This window comes from Myotis davidii, unplaced genomic scaffold (genome assembly GCF_000327345.1).
Source record: "Myotis davidii unplaced genomic scaffold, ASM32734v1 scaffold394, whole genome shotgun sequence".
Lineage (NCBI taxonomy): Eukaryota > Metazoa > Chordata > Mammalia > Chiroptera > Vespertilionidae > Myotis > Myotis davidii.
The window spans coordinates 639407-655315 of record NW_006287548.1 but is presented as its reverse complement, the minus strand read 5'-3'; positions in this window follow the sequence as shown (position 1 = coordinate 655315).

The following is a 15909-nucleotide window of genomic DNA, read 5'->3' as shown; positions in this document are numbered from 1 at the left end:
GTATCTTATTTGAACCACATGTGTCCTGTAGGGTTTTTTTGTTGTTTTTAATATATTTTATTGATTTTTTACAGAGAGGAAGGGAGAGAGATAGAGAGTTAGAAACAACGATGAGAGAGAAACATTGATCAGCTGCCTCCTACACACCCCCTACAGGGGATGTGCCCGCATCCCAGGGACATGCCCTTGACTGGAATCGAACCCGGGACTCTTCAGTCCACAGGCCGACGCTCTATCCACTGAGCCTAACCAGTCAGGGCCTGTGGGTTTTTGATTGATCCAGTCCTACAGCTGGTAAGTGGCAAAAAACAAATTTAAATCCTGGTCTCATTCCCATGCAGTACTTATTTTTTTCCCCTATGGCCACAAGTGCAATAACATGTTGTAGCATATGGATGTATTATAGCCAGTCATGTGGAATTCTGTCTCCCCTATTTCAAATTCTATTTCCATGGCACTCACACCCTTACCTCTCACATAGCATTTAAGTAGGACCTCCTTTGTATATTCCAGGTGATGGAGAATTTCTGCATTTCTATTTAGGTCTCAATTCTTTTTATTTCTCTTGCATCTCATTTCCAGCTCTAGGGAAAGTGCTAGTAAGTAAGGATTCAATGAGAAGACAGAGAGGCAATAATGAGCCCAGCACAGTGAATAATAGCATTACTGGAGTCAGACAGACATGAGTTCAAGTCCTGGCTCTACTGCTTACTAAATATGTGGTCTGGGATGAGGTTTTTGCACTTCTATTATCCTCAGTTTCCTCATCTATAAAATATACTAATTATGGTAACTATCTTATAGGGTTATTGTAATGATTCAATGAGACTATACCAAAAAAATATTGAAAACTGTGTCTAGTATGTTCTCAGTAAAATGTTAACTTATATATTGAATACTGAGAAAACTATGGATTTCAAACTTCAACTATTATATACTAGTAAACCCTTCTTTTCTTATACTCTCTAGTGCCGTGGTTGGCAAACCGTGGCTCGTGATCCACATGCGGCTCTTTGGCCCCTTGAGGGTGGCTCTTCCACAAAATACCACATGCGGACGCGCACATACAGTGCAATTGAAACTTCGTGGCCCATGCGCAGAAGTCAGTATTTTGGGGAAGAGCCGGTATTTTGTGGAAGAGCCACACTCAAGGGGCCAAAGAGCCACATGTGGTTCGTGAGCAGTGGTTTGCCGAGCTGCAGTTTGCCGACCACTGCTCTAGTGAATGGATGATAAGTTACACTAAAAATCAGATACTATTTGAATACTCACACATTTACTGAATTTATGCCTCGTCAGTGTCCCCAAATAGCTCAATATATTTTGTAACTCCAATAACTTAATATTTGCCTCCTTATTGAGTGTAAAAAATCACAATTCTAGACATAATCTAAGAATTATGTATTGGGAGCTCTCAATTATTCAGTGGTCGAATATTCAAATGTCTGAGGGTACCACATTCTTGGATAGTTTCATTTCAAAATAGGAAGGGAAAAGTCAATTTTTACTTTTACTACTCCAATTTAAAAGATGGTAAAGTACGTGAAAATAATTGGCTAAAATTAGGGCAAGGGGATTCACTGTGATTTCATTTTCTTACTATCTTCCTATATCCTACTAGGTTGAGTAAACCCCAAATTGGTTTGTAGTATTTCTTAGTGGTTTCTGGATTTGAAAGATCTCTCAAGATTTGCATAATTCACAGCGATGCCTACAGTGTAGTGTCTTCAGAATTCCAGATGTGATTTGGTTTCAGCAGGGCAACTGGGTTGTTTTACTCAGTTATAAAACTCTGAATTTGTAAAGTTAATTCTGAGCTTAATAGAACTGTTCAGTTTTTAAAGCTTTTTTTTTTTCTAAATGCCCTCATATTATCCTTTCCCCAACTAGTACACCCAAAAAAACCAACCTTTTGTTGAAAGATTTGCACCTGGCATTGACTATGGTACCTACTGCAAAACATCCTTTGCTTGATGGTTTCAGATGTAACGGGAAGAATGAAAAGTCCAATATTTGCATAGCGTGCAGTTTCAGGACATCCCATTACGTTGAGCCTATAATCATGCCTAATTAAGGTTATATACTCTGTGTTTTTGTGCTAATTAGCTCATCACAGTACAACTCCTTTCAAACTGACTTCAAAGGAAAAAGAAAATCATCTAGCAAAGTAAATGATTGCTGTAAGAAGGTTCTATCAATCATCTCATTTTAAAGAGAGTTAAAAAGAAAGGAAATGATATGCAAAGTGACTGGAAAGAAATTTTAGCTTCATTACCATTAAAGGGTGAAACTATGGGCTGGTCAAGAATTCACTTAAATGTGGTAGGTGAGTTTTTGGTGCCTAGGAAACTGTAATGGATATAATTAAGTCAGGTAAAAATGAATGCTTTTGAGCTATGGACTTGCTGCCAATCCCTTAGTGGGGAAATGGCTCCTCCTGGCTTTTCAATCTACATTGTCCCCTCGCTGGAGTATAAAGTGGAAAATGTTGTCAAGAAAGCCATGTTTTATTTGCTGATCTGGAAATGAAATGCAGAGGTCCTTTCAGTTGAAGGTTAATCCTTACCTCTCAGAGCTTTACTAATGTAGAGATGAAAACAAAGAGTATTTTTGAATGAAGAAATGACAAAGTCAACTATGGTCATGAAGCAATTTGTAGAATGATCTACGTTGCCAAGCTCCTTACTTTATATGATGACTCTTTTGGATATCTCATCTCTATTTATGAATAATAGTTTTTTATGATATTTCTGGTTTTAGCCATTATCATCTCTGATTATTTCTCAATCTCTCTAGTTTCTCATATCTAAAAGCAAAAATTAAAGTGGGATTGTGTTTTATGCTTAATCCTTCACCCCCGTTGTAACACAGCTAGCCACAAGTAAATTCAGGTAAGTGAGTTTATCAAAGGCCAAGAAAAGATGTTTTCAAAAGAGGTAACAGCTTTATGTTACAATTAACCTGATGCTGAGGTTAATTGACTTTTCCAGAGTCACATATTTAGATTTTAGTCCTCTACATTTAGATTTTATACCATCATCAAAGAAAAATGGACAGAAAAGGAAGGGTAAATAGCCCATTACCTGACCTATGATGTACCCCAACTCACCTGAATGGTACAACCAGGGCGAACCTGGTTCCCTTTAGGACAAGTTGAGATGGCCCAGTACAATCTCCATTTTACAAAAGAGGAAACTTCACAAGTCATTAATGTTATCTCGCCTTAATGTAAAGAAGAAACCTTGGAGAGTAACTGGAGATTTTCTTTACTGTTGAATAACCCACTCACCCAACCCCAAAAAGTTGTTAGCTGTCTATCTATAAGGAATGACATTGAAAATGTCAAATATTGGATGGAACCCATTTCTCCATTGATATTCGTGGCTGATGTAATCTCAGCCTCAAGCACTTATTTCAGTTTCTTGGTTAGAGACAATCACTGTTTTCGTATTTTGAGCTGTTATTTCAAGGCCTTCTGCTACTGCAGCATTTGAGTGATTTCAGGCCATGACCCTTTCACACCTCCAGTTCACAAGAAACTGTTATGTTCGCACCCTGAGTATAGAAAAGCAGCATCTCTACTCCTTTGCAGTGTTAGTGGTAGCAGTGGTGGTGGTGGAGAAAAGTGTGTTAGATGATGAGCATGTTGCAAACATTAAATCCTGGAGCGAGAAGAAACTCAATGAGTGCTGCTCTCCCACTTTATGGATAGGGAAACAAAGACTACAATCTGTGAAATGATCTACTCAAAATCACATGCACATGTTGATGGCAAAACAGAACCAAGATCAGAGCCCCAAAATCCTTAACTCAGGTTTAATTTTCTTCTCACTATTTGCTTTTACCATCATTCATTATCTTCCCAAGACCTGTTAAACTAACATGGCTTCTGGCTCTAATTGCCTGCTCATTTGTAACTTAAAACCCAGAACTACCAAGGGGTTTGGTAGGTCTTGGGTACCCACAAACACAAATCTGTAAATCAGATTTTATTTAAGTAAAAAAATTATGGTCTCATTGCAGCACTAATCACAACAGCCAAGAGATGGAAACAACCAAGTGTTTATCAACTGATGAATGGATTTAAAAATGTGTTCTATCCATACAATGGAATGTTATTCAGCCATTAAAAGTAAGAAGTATTAATGCATGATATAATATGGATGAATATTGAAAACATTATGTTGTGTGAAAGAAGCAAGACACAAAAGGTCATATGATTCCATTTATGTTAAATACCCAGAATAGGCAAGGCCATGGAGACAAAGAACAGACCATTAATTACCTGAACCAGGAAGAGGAGTGAATGGAGAATGACTGATGGGTATGGGATTCCTTATGGTGAAAATGTGTTTGAACTAGATAGAGGTGATGGTTGCACAACTTAGTGAGTGTACTAAATACCAATGAATTATACAGTTTTAAATGTTTAATGTGGTAAATTTTATGTTACATGTGCTTTAGCACACATATACACACACAAAACATATGGCCATGCTGATGGACTCAGTAGGCATCCACCATCCTAAAAAATATACCATTGGTCTTCCAGTATGCATTGACTATACTTTTTTCTCTTCTCTAAATGTAATCTAGACAGAATCTATAGTCAAATTCACTTCTTTCCAAATATAAAAAGAATGAACTGGTAAACATATTCTTAATGGCTGAGGCAAGAGAGAAAGAGTCTGGTTATCTCTCACCATCTACAATTCTGAACACACATCACACTGAGCCAGAATCTGAGATATGGATCATTTGGCTCTACCCTCCCCTAGGAACAGATTTCTAACTGGTTACTCAGATGTAGAGTAACTAAATGAGATGGAGGGAGGCCATGTTAGGAAACTTAGGCTCAGCGATCTGTATTATTCAAGCACGCTTTAGGAGAATATGATTTAGAAGGAGCAGGTTACATGTAGCAGCTTTCCTTAGCAGGCCTCATTTCATGGATTATGCTTTAAGAAGAAAATCTCTCGGCCAGTGCTTCACTCATGAGTAGGAAACTAAATAATTGTACTTACAGGGTCACATCAGGGCCTGCTAAAGGCAGTAAGAGTAATGCACTGCAGCTAAAACGCAGGGTCTTTAGTTTTTGTGTGGCATGTGTAGAAAGCCCAGGCTCTGCACTCATCTAAGAGAACCATGTTACTACAATGACATTGCCTTTAAAATGCTGAGGAATCCACTGCTTATGTTCTTATTATTTCTCAACATTATGTCAATCAGACTGATTACATGAAGTCCTTGCCTCATGTAAATTTTGCAGTTCCAGCCATTTCTGCTACATTGGTTAAGAAATGCTGACGGGTAGAATATATCAGAAACATTTGTTTCCTGTCCTCCAAGAATATAAGCAAGTCAAGAAGCATCATTGAACTATAGCCCTGCATTTTACCCTTTGGATAAAATAGACAGATGTGTGTTTAAAAACAAATGAAATGTTTAACTCATGACATTTTTTAAAAAGCTAAAGGAAGTTCTAATTTTTAAAAATTAAATCTTTGCTACTAAATCTTTATCCCAACTTATAAGATAAATTTAGTAATCAAGTTTATAATAATATTGAGTAAATGCATTTCCTTTCTCAGCATTTAGAACCACTGTTTTCTTTTAAGAAAATAAATCACTTCCAAATCCTCTGGCTCTCTCTAGAGATCCAAGCCTTCTTTTAATTAGCATCATAGAATGTTTATATACGTGAATGTCATTTGTATAATCTAAATATATTCATTGACTTCAATAGCTCCTATAGCAAAGAAAAACTGGGGGGAATCCCTCAAGATTTCTTTTTTAATCCTCACTGGGGATATTTTTTCATTGATTTTTAGAGAGAGTAAAAGAGAGAGGGAAAGACAGAGAGAAATATCGATATGAGAGAAACACATCAATTGGTTTCCTCCTGCATGAGCTCTGACCAGGCCCTGGGCTGGGGAGCAGCCTGCAATGAGTTACCTGCTCTTGACTAGAATTGTACCCGGGACCCTTTGATCCACAGGCTGACGCTCTATCCACTGACCCAAACAGGTTAGGACAAGATTTTTATTTTAAAAGAATGGGAATAAAAAGGGAAATTAGAAGAGAGAAGAATAAGAGAAAAAAAGAAAAATGAAGAAGAGGGAAAAAAGACAAAACAGAAACCTTAAATGAAGGATAATTTGCATATATTCAAAGACATACCAATTCCGACCCACCTGACAGAATTAATCAACGATAAGAGAATCTTGATTCTGATTGTGGGTGGTACTGTCATAAAATTCTAAATACCTCTCAATATCACAAAACCCCAAAAAAGATGTTCTACTAGATATTTTTATACAAAGACTGTACAGATAATGTCACTCTAGTCCTAAATTTAGTAGATAAAATTGATTGTAATTGATAATACTCATAGAACATTTTTAGAAAGTCTTTAACTGAAATTACTGCAGTGTAAATGGTTTTTTTAAGTCACTAACTTAAAAGTCAGGAAACTCTTACTTAGATTTAACCTTATTTCTATTGACACTGGGTTAGATGGTAATAGTAACTTTTTATAGATTTCTAGAAGTCTGGTGTGTTGCCAAAATGCAATGCCTCAAACTCCTTGTTTCTGCAGAGGCCTCAGTTTGAAGCTTTAAAGATTGAAAAGCAGGCCCTAGCTGGTTTGGCTCAGTGGATTGAGTGTTGCCTGCTGACTGAAGAGTCCTGGTTCCATTCTGGTCAAGGGCACATGCCCAGTCTGGGGCTCAATCCGCAGTAGGGGGGGGCAAGCAAGATGCAGCAGATCCATGATTCTCTCCCATCACTGATGTTTCTATCTCTCTCTCCCTCTCCCTTCCTCTCTGAAATCAATAAAAAAATATTTTTTAAAAAATATAAAATAAATAAAGATTGAAAAACAAATGACAAATTATTTTCTCTATAATGGGACAGAGCAATACAGTCAAAAACACTCAGTCCTCTGAGACCCAGACACAGGGACTTAGAGGAAAGCTGGGCCTTACCTGAGTGTGAAGGGAATCCAGTGGCCATTTCTCAAAGTGAGAATCCAATGGTCAGAACTTTTTTGGATCCAAGTCTTGGATAGTGAGCAATGCTAAACCTCATTCAATGAGAGACTGCAACTTTTTAAATGTTATAACTTCATTTAGGACTAAGGTACAACAGAGCCTGTAGGTGAGAACACAGGTGAAAGAAACTGATCAAAATAGTGATAGGAGACATAATTAAGGGCTGATTGGATGGCCAATGTCACTTTCTGAAGAGAGCAGCACTCATAAGTTCTGATACATTTATTCATCTATCCCTTTACTCTATGGCAAAACTAATAAGAAAAATGTCATACTTCCTCCCCCTCTGGGCTTACTGTCCTTAGGAAGTAGCTATTGTATTCCATAGATTGATGGGATTTTCCAGTCACTATTTTTTTGAATTAAATATCCAAGTTTAGTTGGGTTGAAACCAGACCATGGTTTTCAAAGAGCAGACAAATTGAGACCAGACTATTCTAAACTCCCCCACGTTCTGGTTTCATTACGTTTTTGAAACCCAGATCAACTTTATTAAAAGAGTTGGTAAAACTGCTTCTTAGCAAACCTGACCCAGTTAAAACTTAAGGTTGGAGCGAATTCAGCTTTAATTTGGGGTTCAATGCTAAGAGTAGAAGTGAAACTAAACATGGGCAAATATGTAAGAACTGAAGAGGAGGAAAATATTATTAAATGATAAATTTATTAACCCAAATCGCTGAGCAATGAGTGGACAAGAACTGGTAAGAAAAATGTTTCCAGATCTAAAAGCCCAGAAATTACTCTAAGATTATAATTTTAAAATAACTTTTCTGATTAGGTTCAAACTTTCCAAGAACATTCATCCTTTATCCAAAAATAAACCATGAGAACTTTCAAGCTAAAATTATTGTAAACTGCTTGCATGAGAATTATGTTTTCATGATGGAACTATCAAGTAATCATTGTCATTTACTAACTACAATATTGAAGCAAGAAACAAAAAAGTGACTGGGGCCAGAAAAGAGAGAGAAGGAAAAAAGAAGTAGAAGAGGGCAGGGGTACGGTGAGAGAAGAAATGAAGGATTCAAAGAACAAAGGAGGAAGGGAAAAGGGAAGGAAGGAAGGAAGGAAGGAAGGAAGGAAGGAAGGAAGGAAGGAAGGAAGGAAGGAAGGAAGGGAAGGAGGGAAGTCTTCCTCTCAAAGAGGCCTATAGCCCCTGTAGTAGAAGGTCAGACCTACTGAGGAGCAATCTAGAGATCTAATTGTTAGAGTTACAGAGCTGCAGAGACATGAATGCTCAGTCAAGGCAGGTCTAACATGCAAAGGTTAGGGATTTGATGGGAAATATGGGGTCCTGAAACATGAAATGAGGACACATGGGATGACCAAAGATGAAGGCTGGTTGATGTAACTGGCCAAATCATTTTGTCCACTTGGTTTTTCAGTGCTTCTTGCATGGCGAGTGCTTTCTGATGAGCATTAATATACGAAGGAAAATCTTTACACTTAGTACCACTATGTAAGGCTCAAGAATCTACCCCAGACCTCCTTTTCTCCAGTCTTCCATTTTCTTTCCAAATCCTTGATTAGATGTCCAAGACACTGGCCACTTTTCAAGATCTGTAATATCACTTTAGACCACTTATTCTTCCATACAAAGTGGATGACTGGGACAGGCTCACAGACCTGCCCACTGGGAAGATTTTTCCTCCCACTGTCTTTCAGAGCCACCTCTTAATAAGCCTATAATGCAGCTACTTTCAACATTGAGCTTGATTCTAAGTGCCAAGCAGAGACACCTGTAAACAAAACTCTGGCTTTTTTCCTCCTTTTTTGGTTCATCATATTGGAACATCCATTTGGTTATAGGTGCAAACTTAGGGAGGGGCAGTACTACAGCTGTAGTAGATGACATGGGATCTGGGCCATCTGCTCACACAGCTTACTCCTGCCCTCTAGTTCTTCTTGGCTGGATTCTGGATGTACCATTTTTTTCTTATGATAGACTGCTTTCGGCTTTATGGCTTGGTGGATCTAACAGAACACATCTCATAATGGGCAGTTCCAGACCTATAGACACTTGGAGTCTGATAGCTATTTATTAAGAGGTAAGTTACAAAAAACATGCCCTCCTTCTAGAATCCCTGAGGCCTGCATGCTGGAACTAGCAATAAATCCCATACTACATCTTTTTCTACCACTGATACCTTACACCATAGGGTCTGTCGAATCATTCACCCAAGTGGCAGGACCGATTGCACCTAGATCTGCTGCAGTTCCCTTTGTGTTTTGAACTGTACTCAGTGCTGGAGTTTTCCATGCCACCTGGTACAAGGGTGGTAGCAATATCCCTAGATAGGGGGTGTGTTGTCTCTAGAACTGAAAGACGTCCTCCAGATCTCCATCTCTCTCTGATGAGAGATGCAAGATGCGGCAATTTGTCTTTTACTTTACTCCTGAGCACTGACCCCCTAGATCTTCACTAACGTGACTAGTCCCTGAATCTCCCCACTCACTAGAGCATATAAAGTTTACCAAAGTCCTGCATACTAGTCACCTATTGCTCAACCTGTCCAATCATCCTGATGTCAATGAAATACAGATGGTCCCGTCTTAACATTGTTTGACTATACAATGGTGTGAAAACAATATTTAGTAAAAACCATACATCAAATTATGAATGTTGATCTTTCCCTGGGTTAGCAATATGCAGTGAGATACTCTCTCATGATTCGAGGCAGCAGCAGCGAGATGATTTTGCCCAACTTTTGGCTAATGTAAGTGTTTTGAGTAAGTTTAAAGTAGACTGAGGTAAGCTATGATGTTTGGTGGTTAGGTGTATTAAATTCACTTTCGGCTCATGATGTTTTCCACTTACAATGAGTTTTTCTCTTTGTAACCCTATCACAAGTTGAGGAGCATTTGTAGACCACTGTGATAATCTGGGAGATGCCCAAGCAGTCCACAGCTCTTCAGACTATGGTATAACAGAGGACAAGAGAAACATAGGCCTGAGGCAAAATTGTAAATGAATATTGTTGTCTACCCCAGGTGAATGCAAGCTGTTTCTGATCCTCTTTTCGACTTTGAATTGAAAAGACTGTATTTGCCAAGACAATGGCTGCAGGCCATGAGCCTGGAACCTTTATTAATCAGTTCTAGGAATGATTCCATATTTGTTACAGCAGCTGCTTTGGGGGTGTTAGTACTATGGTAGTCTACAGAACTATCAGCACCCATCCAGTTTCTGAAGGGGCTAAACTAATGAACTAAATGGAGATATGGTAGGAACCACCATCCCTGCACCCTTTAGGTCTTCAATGATGGCACTAATCACCATCATTTCTTTACCCCAAGATATAATATTTTGGTCTATTACCTTGAAGGAGGTGGAGAAGGCTGGGAGAGCCATCAGGTATGCTAATCTAACTCTGAGTGGAGGAGAGAGGGCAGGAGGATTAAATGGAAGCATCTCCCATGGCCCCCAAAGAGGGCCTCCCTCAATATTCCTGCCACAGTTTTTCATTGGCTGGAAGCAGCCATTAAGTATGACTTCAGCACAAATGCATGATGGACTTCAGAATGAAACATCTGGGGGCCCTTATGGTTGAAGTTCTGGACACCTGGAAGTTTGTAATGATTTTGCTCATCTTCCATGGAGTTGGTTACTTGGCATTCCAGGGCATTCAGATGTGGAGCTATCCCAATCTGAGCGAGCTATTTCTTGTTTGCTACTTCGGCTGAAACCCTAAGTATCAGATAAAAAACACTTCTAATGTTATCTCTTGGTTTGGTTTACTTACTCCGCGTAGCTAGTTTTAATTCAAACACCACACGCTCAAATGTAGGCTGTCTTGCAGCTTCCCCAAACAAGGAATCATTTTCCTCATCTCTTCTTCATGTGTGGGTGTGACAGTTATTTATGCTCCTAAATGTATGCAAGAAACCAAGTCCCAGATTCTATTTTAAAATTAAATATTAATCTTATTTTTTAGATTAAGTTGCAGCAGTGGGACTATGAGTAAGGAACTTTATGGCTTTTGACATCCTATAAAATAAAAGCCCAGCGACCAAACAGCAAAACTACCAAAACGACCTGTCGACCAGTCGCTATGACGCACACTGACCACCAGGGGGAAGACGCTCAATGTAGAAGCTGCCTCGTGGTGGTCAGTGCGCTCCCACAGTGGGAAGGCTGCTCGGCTTACTGGGATGAGTGGCGCTCCCACAGCGGGCCTATCCCCACAGGTCACACCCCACCAGTGCACAAATCCTGTGCACCAGGCCTCTAGTACATATATAAAATTCTAGACAAATGTACCAATTTACATTCTCATCATTACTACATAGATTCTGTAGCTTTTCTGGCATGTATATCTTTTAAAAAACTACTTATGCTATTTTCATAAATGTGAAAGTTTTCTCATTATTTTAACCTCTTTCTATTAATTAGTTTAATTAGTTTAATTGATTAATTAATTTTGTCATAAATTGAGCCTTAAGTGTTTAAGAGCAACAACAACCTGAGGTGCTGCTGCCTGGGGAATCCTATATAATAAAAGCCTAATATGCTAAGTGTCCAGTTGTCTGGTTGGCCGTTCAACCAATCAAATTGTAATATGCTAATGATATGCTAAGGCTGCTCAACTGCTCGCTATGACATGCACTGACTATCAGGGGGCAGATGCTGTGACCTGTAGGTTAGCTTGCTGCTGGGGTCTGGCAGATCGGGACTGAGCGAGCTGGGTCAAACACACCCCGGAGCCCTCCCACGGTCCCTCCCTGACTGGCTAACCTCCCACATCCCTCCCTGGCCTCAATTGTTCACTGGTGGGGATCCCTTGGCCTGGCCCGCACCCTCTCACAATCTGGGACCCCTCAGAGGATATCAGAGAGCCGGGTTCAGCCCAACAGCGGAATGACCAGTCGCTATGACACGCACTGACCACCAGGAGGCAGACACTCAATGCAGGATCTGCCTCCTGGTGATCAGTGCGCTCCCACCAGGGGAATGCTGCTCAGCCAGAAGCTGGGCTCATGGCTGGCGAGAGCAGCAGTGGTGGCGGGAGTCAGACATCCCCTAAGGACTCCCAGACTGCGAGAGGGCCCAGGCCGGGCTGAGGGACCCCCCTCCAAGTGCATGAATTTCATGCACTAGGCCTCTAGTGTTTAATAATACTCCACAGGAGGGTGGAGGACTGCAGTCTCTGAAGGTTCTGCCTGGCTCTTGAATCTTCTCTCCTCTTGCACTCTGCTCTTTCATCAGACCAATCTATTGAACCTACCAGGCTTCTTGGAACTTGTAACTCTTCTTCCTGGGCCCCCCTACCCTTTCTTTAGCCTGGTGAATACTTACTTTTCCCAGAAAGTCTTTCCTTTTTTCCTCCTCCCTCGTCTCCACCCCAGTAGATTAACCACTCCTCCTTCTGCCCCTGCTGTACCTTACAGACACTTCTGTCAGCATCCACAACACTCCACTGCCTTTGCTAATTTGCAGGTCTTCTCCTCATGTTCTATGCCTTAAAGACAGGGACTGTGTCACTTTTATCTCCAGCCATTGGCATTTTGAACACTAAGTGTGCACATAATAAATCAATAACTTGCCTCAGGATTATCTCCAGGAGAAGAGAAAAAAACAATGTAGCTTTACATTCATGTTTAGTTATTTCCTCATACTTTTTATTTACATTTCTTTTCTTTGGTCAACCAGCACACTCAGATGTCCATCCATCCTACCAGACTGCCTTTCATTATGTTGGCTTCTCAAAGACAACAATGAATTCTTAGCAAATGTGTAAACAGTCTGAGTTCACATGTTTTGGATGCTTTGGGCAGGTATCAAAAATCACAATGAATATTCCAACAGTCAAGCACCTAGACTTTTTAAAAATATAGATGTGGAATGTTAAATTGGAAGACATGGATGCCAAATCAGAACTTTCCATTTAAACTGGACTCAGCCCTACTTTTACTAGGAATTTGGAAGGAATGTTGGTAAAGTTCACAACTGCTCTTATGAACTTGCAACTTCCAAATTACTTTAGAGTTGACAGCATTTGTTGAGCCTCCAGTATGCATAAGACAGAGGTCCTAAATAGTTTCCAGATGTCTATGGAAAAGAGTCTCAATAGCTTTGGGCTGAGAAATGGGTTAAACAATAATAGAACACAATTCTTTTTTAAAGATTTTTTATTAAATTTTAGAGAAAGAGGAAGGGAGAGAGAGAGAGAGAGAGAGAGAGAAACTTTGATGTGAGAGTGAAACATCGATTGACTGCCTCCTGCAAATACCCTACTATGGATCGAGCCCACAACCTGGGCATGTGCCATGACCAGGACTCAAACCAGCTACCCTTTGTTGCATGGATGATGCCCAACCAATTGAGCCACACCAGCCAGGGCTAAAATACTATTCTTAAGATTCCTGAATCACAACCTCTTTCCAGGTGAAAACAACCCTGAAGTGAAGTATCACTCCCATGAACACACGCACACCCTGGTCACATACAGCAAACATCTCAGCAATGTTTTCTCTATCATTCCCAGAATAGTAGTAGCTTAGTAGTGAGCATGAGGTGTGGGAGGGAGCTCCAAGGAAAAGCCCCTCACCCCTCTTCCCGCTACACTCTCCCACAGGGCTAAGCCTGCACACTGGTCCGGAAGAAGCACAAGGCTTACCATATGCTTGACTGCAGGCCATGCTTAACATTAGAAATGCAAGAGGAATGGGGTCTGCTGGAAGGAAATCAAGCAAAGGCATTTATGAGTTGAAAATATGTTGAAGGCATATTACAACGTGAGAACCCAGGGTGGCTTTGCTAAGCCAGAAAAGAAAGGGCTAAGCCTGCACACTGGTCCGGAAGAAGCACAAGGCTTACCATATGCTTGACTGCAGGCCATGCTTAACATTAGAAATGCGAGAGGAACGGGGTCTGCTGGAAGGAAATCAAGCAAAGGCATTTATGAGTTGAAAATATGTTGAAGGCATATTACCACGTGAGAACCTAGGGTGGCTTTGCTAAGCCGGAAAAGAAGGAAAGAAAATGTGTTTATCATTTTTAGATTTTCATTTTCTGGAGTAACAGAATACTTATCCAAAAGGTTTCCTCAGGTCTCAGGCTCCGATAAAGTCGAATTTAAAAGGGGGGGAGGGGCACCTGCTCAGTCTTCCTATAGCTTATAAATTTGAGGGTAATTGAAACTATGTCTATAAAACAAGAGAGTCTTTAAACCAGGTCTGGTCAGGAGAAAGGGGGAAGGCAAAAGGGCTGCCGGCTCAATTCCTGCTTCTCCCCTTTCTCTCTATAGTCCCTTTCTTAGCCAATACATCCAAGTTCACGTGCTTACCTATTAAAGTCTCTTGACTACCTTTAGTTCCCCCAGCCTTGTTCGGTCTTGGAAGACAGACTAGTCAGAATTGGACATAAACTCACAGGGAGTCTATAGACCTACCTAAAATATGCTGAGACCTATTGCTGCTGGCTCCTGCCTTCTTTACTAGGAATTATTACTCATTTGTGTACCTTGTAGTCTGAACTAGAAAAATGCACCATAGTGGAGAGGAGGCAACAGGAAAATTGGTTGTGAATAATACTTGTGCAACCACATATTTATATGCCCATATCCTATATAATAAAAGTGTAGTATGCAAATTGTCCCCTCAGCCGTGAGTTGGTCCAGGAGTTCGACCAGGGGGTGGGGCCGGCTGGGGGAAAGGAGAGAGGCCGGCTGGCAGCTGCTAGGGACACTACCAGTGTACGAATTTCGTGAACTGGGCCTCTAGTACAGTATATGAGCAATAAATTAAATGAACTTAATTTCTCTTCACACATAGTGGGAATATTACTGATGACTTGGATATAGAAAAGAAAGGGTAGACGATGGCCCAAAGAAACCAGTATAAAAGAAGATAAGAGCAAAAAGAACTCTGTTAAAAATTTATGGCCCTGGCCAGTTTGGCTCAGTGGATAAAGTGTCGGCCTGCAGACTGAAGGGTCTCAAGTTTGATTCTGGGTCTCGGGCTGGATCCCCAGTAGGGGGCGTGCAGGAAGCAACCAATCAATGATTCTCTCTCATCATTGATGTTTCTCTCTCTCCCTCTCTCTTCCTCTCTGAAATCAATAAAAAAAATATATATTTTTTTAAATTTAGCCACTGACAAGGAACATGATTCATAAAATCAAAGGTATATGTGAGGAATCAGTTATATTCAATTTGTATTGTTTTTATTATAAAAACAATGCATATTAACTACATATAAGTTAAAAATTCATATAGGCAATAGAAATTCCTGTATCCATAAATAGTGTGCTAGCATAATAAATGATATAGGTATATAACTAGACTGTGGACAAAAGACCCTATCAGTATTGTTCACCAGTGTTAACTCAATGAATATCCTTTGGATGAATGAATTTGAGAGACTTTTCTATGCATATATACATATAAATGAAATTATCCCATACACTATTTTGCATTTGACAATATATCCTAGATACATTTATGTCAATATATATTCATCTACAGGATTTGATTGCTGTGTTTTATCATGGTCATTTGTACCATAATTTACATAATGGATTCCTTTTCTGTCTGAATTCACTGGTATGAGGCCTATTATTTTTTTTCTTATTCTTCTAATCAGGATCATTGCTCCTTCCTCTGTTCCTTCTTTTTCTTGAGTTCTAATAAAAGTATTCCCAAACTTTTATGGGCATTATGGTTTCCTGAAAAACTGGTTAAACATTCAGACTTCTGCGGTCCACCCCTACAAATCTCAGTTCATTTGACTGAAGTACATCATGGGAACATGTATGTTTCAAAGGATTCCAGATTATTTGTGAGACTACACTGTGATAATCACCATTTTGCCAAACTACAAATATTGAGAGCATATTTTCACTCCTTCTCATTATTTG